Below are 13,594 nucleotides of genomic sequence, written 5' to 3'. Positions count from 1 at the left end.
TTTAATTGAATTTTAGTTGTAAAGCATTTGGTTAAAGTATATAAAAATATTGGAAATAGTAGTTCCCATCACTGGACCATAGTATTTTTTTGTGACTTTCTGAGTAGAATTTTTAATTATTATAATAAAGTCACACACTTTTGGAAGTGCTTTAAGGAAAAAAAAATCTTTGCCAAATTTTCATCAAATAGAAAAAAACTTGTTTTCATTTATTTTAAGGCTAAGCTGAGTTTTACAGTCACCCAAAAAAAAAGTGTGTGTGTATATATATATGTGTGTGTGTGTGTGTGTGTATACACACACACACACACACACACACACACACACACTTCTACATTTCAACATTTTTAACTGTGGGATCTTTATTTGGGATCAGGCCTTCCCACTGAATAATTGCAATCCAAGAAGGGCAGGAAAAGGAGTTAGTTTTACTAGTTCTGTTCTATTCCTGCAAATACACACAACCTTTAAGGAGTCAGGCTGACATTAGACTATCTAAATAACAACACAGAATTATAAGCTTCTATCCACTTGCAAGGCCTTCTGCTTAGAATTTGAATTCTTTGGGACTCTACATTGGGCTGGGTCTAGCTGCAGTTGGTGCTAAATTTGCAAACTCTGTCATCTTTTCAACTTTGGGCTATTATTGAATAATTCTATGAACATGAAATAAAATTTGACTGAAGTAGAAAAATTAACTGACCTGTTATTTGCTTCCACCACCCATTAGGTTAGTTTAACCATCAGCCAATTCAGAATCCTAATTCCTGGGGTTTTTGTCCCTAGCTATCGAGCTGTTGGTTCTGTTGGTTCTATTGGTTCTGTTGGTCCCATGCTAACCTTTACCAGAATCCCACAGTACAAAGTGACTGGGAAAAAGTAAAATCAAAATCAGTATTGAGCAACTTAGTTTTAAAGATGTAATGTAATTGATAGGGATAAAGTATGATTCTTATTTCCCAACAGCAAACTTGAAAGTTATAAAGAGGAAAGCACTGGAAGAATGATGCTGAATTTTAGCATGGGGATTTGATTATGTGGACATAATAATAATAATAATAATGCAATAACAACAATAATTATTAACATTTATTGAGGAACTATCATATGCTAAGTCAGCTTTTTCACAGAATATCTCATTTTTAAGGAGATTACATTAATAGAACTTTAGCATTTCCAGATATACTAAGTTTTGGGGATAGCCTAGTTCTATTTAATTCAAAATTTTGTATAGTAATGCCAAGGAAATCTGCTCCACATAACAAGAAATTAACAACACTGAAGAGACTTAAGAAAGTTTGTCTTGGTGAAGGGATTGGTATTACTAGAGGATTTTCTAGTTAAAAGAAAACTGCTGGGTACAAAATGTGCTAGTATAAAAAATATTTTATATATACTAATCTACAATACCCCCTTTTTTTGGTATGAACAGCTGACAAGGCTTTTTAACATACTTTATATTTGGGGTCCTACCAATTTCAATATTTAACTCCATCCATTTGATAATTTTCTTACAGATATATGCATTTCTAACATGCATTTGACAGACACCTCCTTAGTGCTCACAGATTCCCACTTCTCAACATAGTATTTGAAAATGTAAAGGATTCTTGTGCTGCTTAACGGACTCAAGAAATCAAAATGGTAGCAATGTGTTAGTGGTCAGAGTGTCCGTTCCTGTCAAGGAAGGGCCCCACAGGGAACTGATTGGGATTCATTTTCTTTCCATTGATGGTATTAAGGATTTTTTTTTTCTTTTGCTAAGCATCCTTCTGTGGAAATAAGAGAGAGATGATCTCTTACTAGAAAAAATAAAGGAATAAAATACTTTATTAGCACCTTCTCATTTGGGGTGGGGATATAACATTTATTTTAGGATTCATTTATACCACATTTTATCAAAATATATTCTCAAGGCAAGATCCTAAGCAGTAAGATGATTTCAAAGCTAATATAGAAGAACAGGGGCACCTGGGTGGCTCAGTCAGTTAAGCATCCGACGTCGGCTCAGGTCATGATCTCAAGGTTCATGAGTTCAACACCCACATTGGGCTCTGTGCTGACAGCTCAGAGCCTGGAGCCTGCTTCACATTCTGTGTCTCCCTCTCTCTCTGCCCCTCCCCTACTCATGCTCTTTCTCTGTCTCAAAAATAAAACAAAAACATTTTTAAAAAGTAGAATAACAGAATCCTAAAACTGTCCCTTTTTCCCTATGTGAACTATGTGCACTTGGTGCCTCAGTGTCCTCATCTATAAAATAGGGATGGAAAATATCCATTTTGCAGAATGCTTGTGAGAATTGTAACTACTGTGTACAAATCATGTGACATGGAATTCATATCATGATACGTGTTTATTTTGATGTTTAGTTTAAACTGCTTAAGGTTCTGTCCTAGGAAAAAAAATAAGTAGAATTACCTATTTCTTAGAAATTTTGTAGAAATATTGAATAAATGAAAGTCAGAAATAAGGATGACATCTGAGCTAAGATTTCTTTGTAAAACATCTGATGCTCTAATACAAAACAGGCTTTGTTGATGCTATTGGTTGTGTTTATTTTTAACTAACTTAACAAATACTTATTAAGCATGTGTAATGTGCCAAAATACTATGTTGGGCTCCAGAAAAACATACAAGAGGCAGATTGTTTGCCCTCAGGGAGCTTTATTATATATTGAATTAAGGAATTTTTTAAAAATTAGGTCACAAACCGGTGGGGTAGGCTGGAGTTAAGTTGATTTCATTCAATGGATTCTGAATCTACTCTCTTCTTGGAGGCACTTGCAAGGTCAGCATTGTTTTTTGCAGAGTGTCATAAATTTCCAGTGACCAGCCTTCAGCTATAAATACAGAAAAATACTTGTGGGGTTTTTCTTCCATGTACAATATAGAATATCTGGAATAAGAATGACCTAACAGCTGCAGTCTGGGTGTTTTGAAAAATTACTCAATCTTTTGCAGTTTATTAAGCATCTTTTATATAATGCCAAAAATATTCTAGAATGCAAATATTTCTGAGCATTTCTACAAGTTCTTTAAAATGAGGCTATGGCAATTCAAAGCACAGACCCCTTCATTTCATAAATGACTCAGAACCTCTGTATTTTCCTACTCTAAAACTGCCAAAATTATCAGACCTGAAATGAGTTTAATTATAATCAACTTGGATGCTTTACCTTTTTAATTCATCCATAGAAATAGTATTAGATTGATACGTCTTATGATTTGAAGTCATTTAGAAATAACTGTGTAATGAATTGGCAATTACCTCAAAACACATGGATTGTGTTCTATAGCAGGAATTTTAGTTACTATGTTGTTGTTGTTTGCTTGTATGTTTATATTTATTTAACATTTTCCCCCTGATGCTTTGGGGATATTGACTTTAACAACAACGTATATAGTGTTATTACGTGCCAAGCACCATTCTTAGCACTTAACAAACGTTACCATATTTGACCCTTATAACAACCTTAAGAGTTAGATGATATTACTGTTATTATTATTATTATCATCATCAAGACCCTGATTATACTGAGCATCTAGCACTAGATCTTAACGTTGTCAAGGTTTCACTGTAGATAAAACATTTATCTACAGTGTTTAAAGCTTCTGATAGTATATTCTCTAGCCCTATGGCATTGGGGACTTAAAGTAGAGGTTGGAAGGGACTCATATTGGGCATTGGAGTGGATAAAGAGGGGGATTTTTAAGGGTATCAGCAATGAGAGTGTTATATTTTCTTTCTTATTAACTGTAATTTTTTTTTCTTGTGCACCAGCCTAGACAAAAGATTTAGCTACTTAGCAAGACATAGCTGTAACACCCTCTGCTTTGTCCCTTAGGCTCCAGAAGTACTCTACCATTCTACTGGTAGTTCTGTAGCAACTCTAACGTATCCATTAGATCCAAGGTATCCAGTCCAACAACTTTCTTTCTTATCCCCTATCCCCATCAGAGATCTCTTGGCACACTCCTCAACCTTCAGCTCAAGCATTTGTGTTTGCTTCCCCAGACTGATGGACGGATCTTTCTGTATATGTGCATTATACTGCATACAGTCTCATTTTATTTTAGCTAATCTTCTGGCCTCATCTCTATCTCTCCCACTAAGTGGAAAGCATTCTATGAAGTAGAGACTATTCCTTGAATAAAAGACTCCTTGTAGAGAAGAAATATAAAAATGTCACAGAGAAGAATAACCCATTTATGTGACACATAAACACATCAGAGAAAAAGTTAGGAAATGTGTGAAAAAGTTAAGGGTAGGTATCTCTGAGTAGTGGTTATGAGATTTTTTTAACACTTTTTCTAAAATTTTAAAATTCTCTATACTGCAAATGAGTTTCTTTTATTAAAAAAACATAAGCATGCTGTAGGCCTATTAGAAATAAAAGTGGAGTTCCTTACTGAACTAGAACATTATATACAAAGAGCTTTTTAACAATAGTATAATTCCTTATGTGTGGAATGTAATGAGTGTTTAATATATTTGGATTAATGGGTGAATAAAGGAATTGAGTGTGACATCTCTGTTCAAACTGAGGAAATCCTTGTACTTGGAAATTATTTTGCACCATCCCTCCTGAGAATTTTAAAGCTCCCCCATATGTTTTTAAAGACTCTGTACATGTTAATTTTTTTTCCTTTCTCCCAGTCCTTTATGGAAAAGATAAAGACAATTTAAATAAATATGAAATTAGAATTATATCAGAGATGTCCTTAGGCACACCCATATCTAACAATGTGACATATACCTACATATTTCTCACAAACTGAATTAATGATAATTTCATTTATTCAGCATAATTTATTATTCATATTTATAAAGTCCTGCTTAAAAGGATACTGCTGTATTTTAGAACTTTGTGTAATTCTGGACCATGTAAGACCATTTTAAAGCCTGCATATCCAAATTAAGTTAAAAGGAAGTCAAATTATAAATAAATAAGACAGTTTGGGACTTTAAAAAAACTTCCTGTTTTGCAAAATTTCAAACTTACAAGATCAACTCATCTTAAATGATGAATTGATAACATATAAAAATTAGGTCAGAAAAAGGAGAACACTCCTGTTTAGAATTAAACCAAGCATATATACCTGAGATAATTTCAGTATATTTCTGGATATGTTTCAGAATAATTAGAAAAGGAAAGCCCTAATGAATAGACCTTTCTAATTACTGGGCATTTATCCTATATACTGCTAATAAATGTTTAATTTTGAAGAGTTAAAATTTTTCAATAAAATATGACTAACACTATATTTACAATGTGTGTATGTTCAGAATACACTTTAAAATTATACCCTGCCCCCAAGTTACCATTAACACATCATTCAACAAAATAAATTGACTTTATCCACATCAGTGTACTAACTTCTAGGGATGATCTACAAAGGTCCAAGGCATAGGTATTACCCACAGATAGTTTGCAGTATTGGTGACTAAGTGAAGTATACAGATACAGATTACAAATGGTCCTGTGTAAGATGTGATGAGTGAAATGGAGGACTGGTGGAGAGCTTCTCCTTGAAGCTCAGAGAAAGGAGAAAACATCTTCAGTATCCAAGTGGGATTCCAATTATTGGAGAGAAGGGGAAAAGAGGATGCTAGGCTAGAAGACGGGTTACATGGCCCAAAGTATGCTAATAGGAAGTTGACTTTTGGAGACAGAGACAAGAAAAGCCTACACTGAGAGATGTATGCAAAAGCATAGTAAGTTGTAAATGCAGAGCAGTAATTAGGACTAAATAAGAAACCCATATGAATGTTTATCTACAAAATGAGACTCAGTGGCTGAATGAACTCTATTCAGTATGGAAGTTGTGGTAGAATGGGGAAGTCAAAGCTGAGTAGGTGGAGCTTGGGTAGGTGGAGTTTAAAAGACAAAGCTTAAGGTTACTTGGATCCACTGTAAATGAATATTTACTATACTAGGAAATTTGGGAATTTAGAGAGTAATGACTATTCATTTCTTCTATATTATCTATCCCCAAACTTCACACAGATTTGATATGCCAGCACATATTTTGCTGAGTTATTTCCCTGAAAATGTTATTGGATGCATCAGTAATTTTTTTTTTAACTTTAAGTTTGTTTATTTTGAGAGAGGGCATATGAGTGGAGGAGGGACAGAGAGAGAGAGAGGGAGGGAGAGAGAATCCCAAGCAGGCTCTGCACTGTCAGCATGGAGCCCATTGTGGAGCTCCAACCCACAAACCATGAGATCATGACCTCAGCCAAAATCAGAAGTCAGATGCTTACCATACTGAGGCACCCAGGCACCCCTCTGAGTAAAATTTTTATAATATTTAAAGATCCAATCACAGTATCATTTTAAGTACCTAGAATTACATAGAAATTACAATCAGTTTTTGGAAATTATTTTAAAAGCCAAAGAACTTTTAAATGTCTTACTCACTTTTGAATTCCCAAAACTTATCATAGTATCTAGCCCAGAGTGGTGCTCAGAATTGTTTATTAAACTAATGAATAATGTATTTAATTAATTTATTAAAATGTTTCCTTCAGCTTTAACGCTTTATGTTGTCAATTAAGTAGAAATTTCAAATCAATTCACACATGTTGAGTTCCTAAAAGGGCTAAGAATGTTTGGGTTTTTGGGGCGCCTGGGTGGCGCAGTCGGTTAAGCATCCAACTTCAGCCAGGTCATGATCTCGCGGTCCGTGAGTTCGAGCCCTGCGTCAGGCTCTGGGCTGATGGCTCGGAGCCTGGAGCCTGTTTCTGATTCTGTGTCTCCCTCTCTCTCTGCCCCTCCCCCGTTCATGCTCTGTCTCTCTCTGTCCCAAAAATAAGTAAACGTTGAAAAAAAAATTTTTTTAAAAAGAATGTTTGGGTTTTCGTGGACATGAGGGGTATGATGCATTGTTCCTGAACTTATGGAATTCAGACTCTAGTGACATAAGGACCTTTTAATTAGATAAATTAACTAATTAAAGTACATTTTATTATAATTCATTAATATAGAATTTCTAGTCTGTGTCATCAGTAGTTGTAGATGTAATTACATCACTAATTAAACTTCCAAAACTGGTCAGGGTGCTATGTCAGAGTCCTTTAAAAGTGGATTTAACTTGAATTTTTAACTTGAATATTAGTTCTTATATGTGGAATTAACCTTCCTCTCTCCTCAAAGTAATTTACATTAATATTTATTTGATTAGCTGATTTTATTTTCTGTTTTGCTTTTAAATCAGTATACCTTAACTGATAGCATTTTCTCCCAAACTGTTTTTAGCAAAATTTAAAAAAAGAAAATTAAAATAATCATGGTGGTTGTGGTGGTGGTTGTGGTGGTAACCATAGTAATTCTGTCATCCCGAAGATATTGCCTAATAGTTCTCCATCACTTCAGCCCTTTAACCTCAAAGAAGATCATTAGAATAAATTAATTTTTGTTTTCCCAAAAGAAAGGACTGATGGCTCATCTAAATTCTTTGAGACTATTGATTTTTATTATTAAACTTGAAGAGTTCTTCCATAGCAAGAAGTTTATCACATGTCACTAGGAAAAGTATAATATCTTGTCAATTTAAAACGGAAAGGTGATGTGATATAGTTTTGTGTGAGCCTAAAGAAGACTGGACTCGGGGCGCCTGGGTGGCGCAGTCGGTTAAGCGTCCGACTTCAGCCAGGTCACGATCTCGCGGTCCGGGAGTTCGAGCCCCGCGTCGGGCTCTGGGCTGATGGCTCAAAGACAGGAGCCTGTTTCCGATTCTGTGTCTCCCTCTCTCTCTGCCCCTCCCCCGTTCATGCTCTGTCTCTCTCTGTCCCAAAAATAAATAAAACGTTGAAAAAAAAAAAAAAAAAAAGAAGACTGGACTCTGACTATGAAGGAATTTCTACATTGTTGAATATTAAGTTATTTTACATGTTTGGACTACATCCTTTTGCCTTAGAAATGGGTTTCCCGAATCGGTATTTAGGAAGTATTTTTTTTTATCAAAGATGATAAAGGGTTTTTTAATTCCTTTTTTAGTTCTTTCCCTTGCTTTTATGGCTACACTTTGAATTCTTTGGGCAAAAGTATATACTGAGGAATGGGGATGAGATAAACCACTGTTTCCTCAGCCGACCACCAGGAAAGGAAAATTGTTGCCACAATGGAAGTAAAACGTTGTCAATGAATCTTCCCTAATTTCTGGCTTGCATTTGTAGAACCAAGTATGAAAAAAGAACATAAATATTATCATTGGTCTATAACAATTGTAATTCCTCAACAATAAACTCTGATAATACCCTTTTAACTAGAACTTTTAAGACTCTGTTTCTGTAATTCTTGTTAAACCTGAACAATAACTGAAAATTATTCATGGTTTGGGGAAAATGCAATTAAATTACCTGGTAAAAAGGAATTGTAAAGAAGCAATTTAATTGTATTTCTTCTACAGTTCAGATCATTATAAATTTTAGTGGAAGTATTTGTCTTTAAAAAGTGCATCTTGTTATGTAGTTAAAAAGTGTTTTGGGGGGATTTAGGATATAAATGTGTCCCTTGTAAAATTAATCGCTGTCAGAAGTCTATCAGAAAGTCATTCTTTTTAACTTTACCCATTCTTATGAATCTTGCCAAAGAGTAATAACTCTTATGTCTGTAGGAGTGTTTAGACTTAAAAATGTAGCCAAAGTGCTTTTTCAAAATACTCTGGAGACATTTGACTTGTATAATTCATTCACATGTTCTGCCATACTTATATATTAGCTTTACATTGCAATTACCATATAGATAATCATCATTAAAATAATCATACAAAGGCATATCTCACCAACAGACCAGAAAAAAAAAAAAACGATTTAAAGTCATTCTGGGCTACTGAATTTGGAAACTTGAGAATACTTTTAAGCAAATCTAGCTAAATAAATGTGCACCCTGGAGAGCAGAATGGCTTTTTGTTTTTAATCCATTAAAGGTCCTTTAATTTCTTCACAGCTCTCCGTCTGTCCCTCTCAGCCATTTCCCCTCAGTGAACAAACATTTGCACAATGTCAGTGAGAAAGTAAACCCCCCCTGTTGATTTTAGTGAGCCATCTAAGCAGGTGTTTAAAACAGAGTCTCAAGAACTCCCAAGTACAGGTCTTAATAGGGGCAGTAAACATCTAGGACTCAGTGCTTTGACCAGTCAGAACCCAGACACTGCTGAGGAGTCAGGAGGAGGCCCCCTGGACAGATGTGTTTAGGTAAGTAATCACTCTGTTTCTGTTTGCAGTAGTATGCTGAAGAGATGCCAAAGCAAAGTTGAATATGCTTCTGAAACTCAGAGCTCAGAGTGGACTTCCTTGGAAAACTAGATAAATGAATTTTCTGACTGAAATAAAACATTTTAAAGGTGGTTCCTTTCAGTTACCCTCCAAAGACAGATGCAAACAAATAGCTTGCAAAAAAGTATTATACAAAAGGCAGTACTTTGCACTACATTATCAGTTACTAGTAATAGTGCCATAGAGATCTTTCTTTATCCTGTTGGACTTTAAGGAAGGAAAGAATTGTGGTTTTGTTTGTTTGTTTTGCTCTTTTTGTTTGTTTGTAGAGCCAGTGCATTTGTAGCTGTTTGGAATTTTCTAAAGTATGTGAATTGCCCTCTCTCCTAGTTCCCTATATTCCAGTAATGACCCAGTTTTGTTTGTTTTAACTCTAACCATTCCATTGTTAACCACTGTTATTCATTTCTCTACCTGTCCTGGCATTACATTTGCCCTTAAGGAGACATGAGAACTATAAATATATTACTCATGCTGTTAAATGATGTTAGGGAAGAATACATAGCTTGAAAACCCCCATTACACATCAGTAATGATAGCCATGTATACTGCAAGAAAATGACCTTTAGCTTAAAACAATTCATCTTGTGTCAGAGTGGATGACTTGGTTTTCTTAGAAAATTTTAACTCCGTTGCCTGGTCAGTTATCTCAAGAAAATTTTTTCTTCATCAGATGATAACATTTAATCAATCAGTTTAACTGCAAAAAAAAAAACTGTCATTGGAAAGTATACAATTCATAATAATTTATTCAGGTTCATTTCATTTTGAAAGTGGAAAAAAAGGTAAGGATACATTTTATTTCACATTAACTGAAACTCTAATATAGATATACATCATCCTTAATGCAGCCATTAGCCACAGTTTCAATGTGGTGGAATTCTTCTTACCTTTCTATAATAATTGGTATTCAACAGTAGATATCTTATGTTCTTAGATATTTCATTTACATATTAAATTTGATTCTGAGGACCTAATTTCATGGAAACATAATTAGAAATAAGAAGCGAGAGACAGACCAATTTGAAGGAATGGTGAAAGGTGACTGGTATTAGGAAAGAAGGAAGCTAAAGATGCTGAGTTCATTTTTCCTGCCACTGGTTCTGCAAAGTCTGACAAGTTATTTAATCCTCAGTTTTTAAAATCTATAAACTTGGGATTATATGATACCTCTTTCTCAGGATTTTTTTAAATGAGCTAACATAAATATCAGTACCTGACACATAGTATGTACCTGATAAGAGTTTTATAACGTTAAAAAAAATTGAGGCTACATAGTGTGGGCAGTGATAGAATAATACAATGGATAGATGTATGGTCTCTGGAGCTACATAGATGTGGATCGAATCCAGACTCTTTGCTTCCTTGTTTTGTGACCATGGTGGTGCTGCATAACCTCTCTGAGCTTCAGATCCCTAATTTGTAAAACTGAGATGATTGAAAAAACCTACTAATCTTAGGATGTTTCAGAATTTGGGTGTCTTTATCATCTTTATTTTTTTTTTAACATTTATTTATTTTTGAGACAGAGAGAGACAGAACATGAACGGGGGAGGGTCAGAGAGAGAGGGAGACACAGAATCTGAAACAGGCTCCAGGCTCTGAGCTGTCAGCACAGAGCCCAACACGGGGCTCAAACTCACAGACCGCAAGATCATGACCGGAGCTGAAGTTGGCTGCTTTACCGACTGAGCCACCCAGGTGCCCCGTCCTTCTCATCTTTAGATAAGACGATACTTTTATTCTCTAGAAATGAAATAGAAATTGCAGGATAATGAGAAACCAAGATCAGTCAAAGGGCTTTCTTTCCCTATATCCCCTAATAATCACTTTGGCAGATAACACCTGAACATTCTTTGTGGGGCTCCTAGCTGTCTTCTGTGGTTCCACCTGTCCCTGAGTCCTAACCTACAGTTGCTCTCTCTGGGATGGCGGTGAGCTGCAGACAGCTTTGCCTGCAGCTTTTAGCCAGGTTCTGTAAGTGCAAGCAAGAGATAGGATGTGGAGGATAATTTTTCCACGCCTTTTATTTTTCTTTCAAAGATTAAATTAGTGGCCTTAATATTTTATCTGTAGTTTTCTTTCTTTTATTTTTTCTGGAAGAATAAAGGGCCAGTTTCCCTAATCGTCATGTTCATCTCCCTTCACCCACCCCACTTCAGAAGAACTAGAAAGCATACATTCTTAGAGACAGGCTTTCCCCAATTAGGTGGTTGACAAAGCAAGTCAGTAGAGCAAGTAGCTTGATCAACCTACCTGTGAACTTGTTAGAAATTTAAATTTCTGGCCCCACCTAGGACTTGCTGAATCCGAAAGTACAGAGCCATGGCCTTGGAATTTGTGTTATAACAGTCCCTCCAGGTGCTTCTAGTCTGACTAAAAATTTGAAAACCAGGGGTGCTTGGGTGGTTCAGTTGGTTAAGCATCCAACTTCGGGTCAACTCATGAACTCACGGTTTCAGTTCAAGCCCTGCATCGGGCTCTGTGCTGACAGCTCAGAGCCTGGAGCCTATTTCAGCTTCTATGTCTCCCTCTCTCTCTGCCCCTCCCCACTCATGCTCTGTTTCTCTCTCTCTCTCTCTCTCTCTCTCTCTCTCTCTCTCTCAAACATGAAAAAAAAACTTAAAAAAATGAAAACCAGTGTTTTCGACATAGTGCACTCATCAGAAACCAACTTTCAAAGGTCTTTCAGATGCTGCACATTCTCCTCCCTTGACATAGGTGGGTATTTGGAAGAGGACCAGAGGTCTTGGCATGCCTTCAGTAAGATCAATAGGTAGTCTGTTAATCTCATCATTTTGCCCTGAGAAGTGAATATTGTTACTTGGCAGTATTAGAGGATCTGCAAATGCTATGTAGGAGATTTTCCTGAGTGTCACCTATCATTTCATTTCAAAAGATTTTTTTGAGCAATTAGTGCTAGGCAGATAGTGTACTTTTGATAAGTGATAGTAATTATTATTACTACTTTAAAACTAATCTTTATGTTCTTTTTGTGAAAACTTCTATTTTCTTCATATATATTGTCTCTATTATTTATGTCATTCTGCTACTCTACTGGAGAATGAAAATATTAATGACAGTCCCCTACTTCACGGAGCTTGAAATCAGGTTGATGTTCATGTTTTTATTTGACCCACCCAGGTTTTTAAAATTTCATCCTGGCCAGAGACATTTGTTTTTGTTCACTGCTATTTTGTTCACTTAGCACAGTACCTGGAGGTTTAATAAATACTTCTTAATAAGGAATGATTGAATGCATGGATCCAAATACCCAGTGAAAGGAAAATATTCTGAGGTCCTTTGTATGTCTTACCTTTTGTGCCCAAAAGGACCAATGGCTTTTTATGTTTAAGTTGAATAAGACAGGTGGACACTTGTGCACAGCAGAGACCCCAGAAACACTAATCGTGATGTTTGCACACTATCACTTCTCGGCCTTTTGGCTAAGATCAAGTGTAGTATCTGATGTTTGCACACTATTAAGACTTATTTAGGTGTCCTGCACACCCATCTACGCACAGCAGTCTGAGGCTTGACATTTCAACCTGAGGAGGTGCCCTATTTTTAAATGCTGGTGGTAATGAGACAAAAATCTCCCATCTCATAGGCTCACCATGTTCTAGCAGATTTTTATTGCACATGGACCCTATGTCTCAAAAAGATTTGATAAATCAGCGGGATTTTGCCATTTTTTTCTGTCTGACTAGGGTTTCTATAATAAATTAGGCCATTATCCAGCCTGATAAGCAATCAGCCCAATGCTATTCATTTGGAAATCACCATAATAGGCTGGGAAGGGCTAGGAGAAGGAAAATGTAGTTCCATGCTTTAGTTTTAAGAACACATCAAATTGTTTTCGGATATTTTTAGGAGAGATGTCAGAAGCTTTTGTGTTAAAGTCTCAAAAAGTGTGGCCACTTAGAGCCTAATCTTTAGAGAGTAGCGCAAAGATACACAGTGAAGCTATGGGGTATGAAAGGGAACAAAATGCTCTTGTCCTTCACTCTGCTAACCTCGAATCAAGCTGTGCTTTTATTCCCTCAGCTGACTCTGAAGCAGATTGGCACTAAAACTCAATATAGTTTGAAACACACACAAACCCACTCAGCTAATTAGCATATTTGGAAAGTGTTTTGTAGACCTTTATTTGGGGCAGCGTTCAGGAAGCAGCCCAGACCTGAAATTGCTGCAGTGGTGTAATTATTTATCTTAGACATTATAAAGACTAGAAGTCTTTTTGATAATCATTTTAGAAAGGTCATCTGAAAAACCTGATTATTCTTCTTGAAGTTAGCTTATTATACTTTCTTT

At 35.8% G+C, this 13,594-nt stretch overlaps 1 protein-coding gene and 1 pseudogene across 26 annotated transcripts in view; both read left to right on the top strand.

Annotated features, from left to right (window-relative positions):
- NRXN1 (neurexin 1) overlaps positions 1-13,594 on the top strand; it is a 1,127,382-nt gene that overhangs the window by 162,694 nt on the left and 951,094 nt on the right. The window lies entirely within an intron of this gene.
- On the top strand, positions 12,707-12,795 carry LOC111559991 (annotated as a pseudogene).

The sequence above is a fragment of the Felis catus genome, chromosome A3 (genome assembly GCF_018350175.1).
Source record: "Felis catus isolate Fca126 chromosome A3, F.catus_Fca126_mat1.0, whole genome shotgun sequence".
Lineage (NCBI taxonomy): Eukaryota > Metazoa > Chordata > Mammalia > Carnivora > Felidae > Felis > Felis catus.
This window is presented reverse-complemented; position numbering and strand designations above follow the sequence as displayed.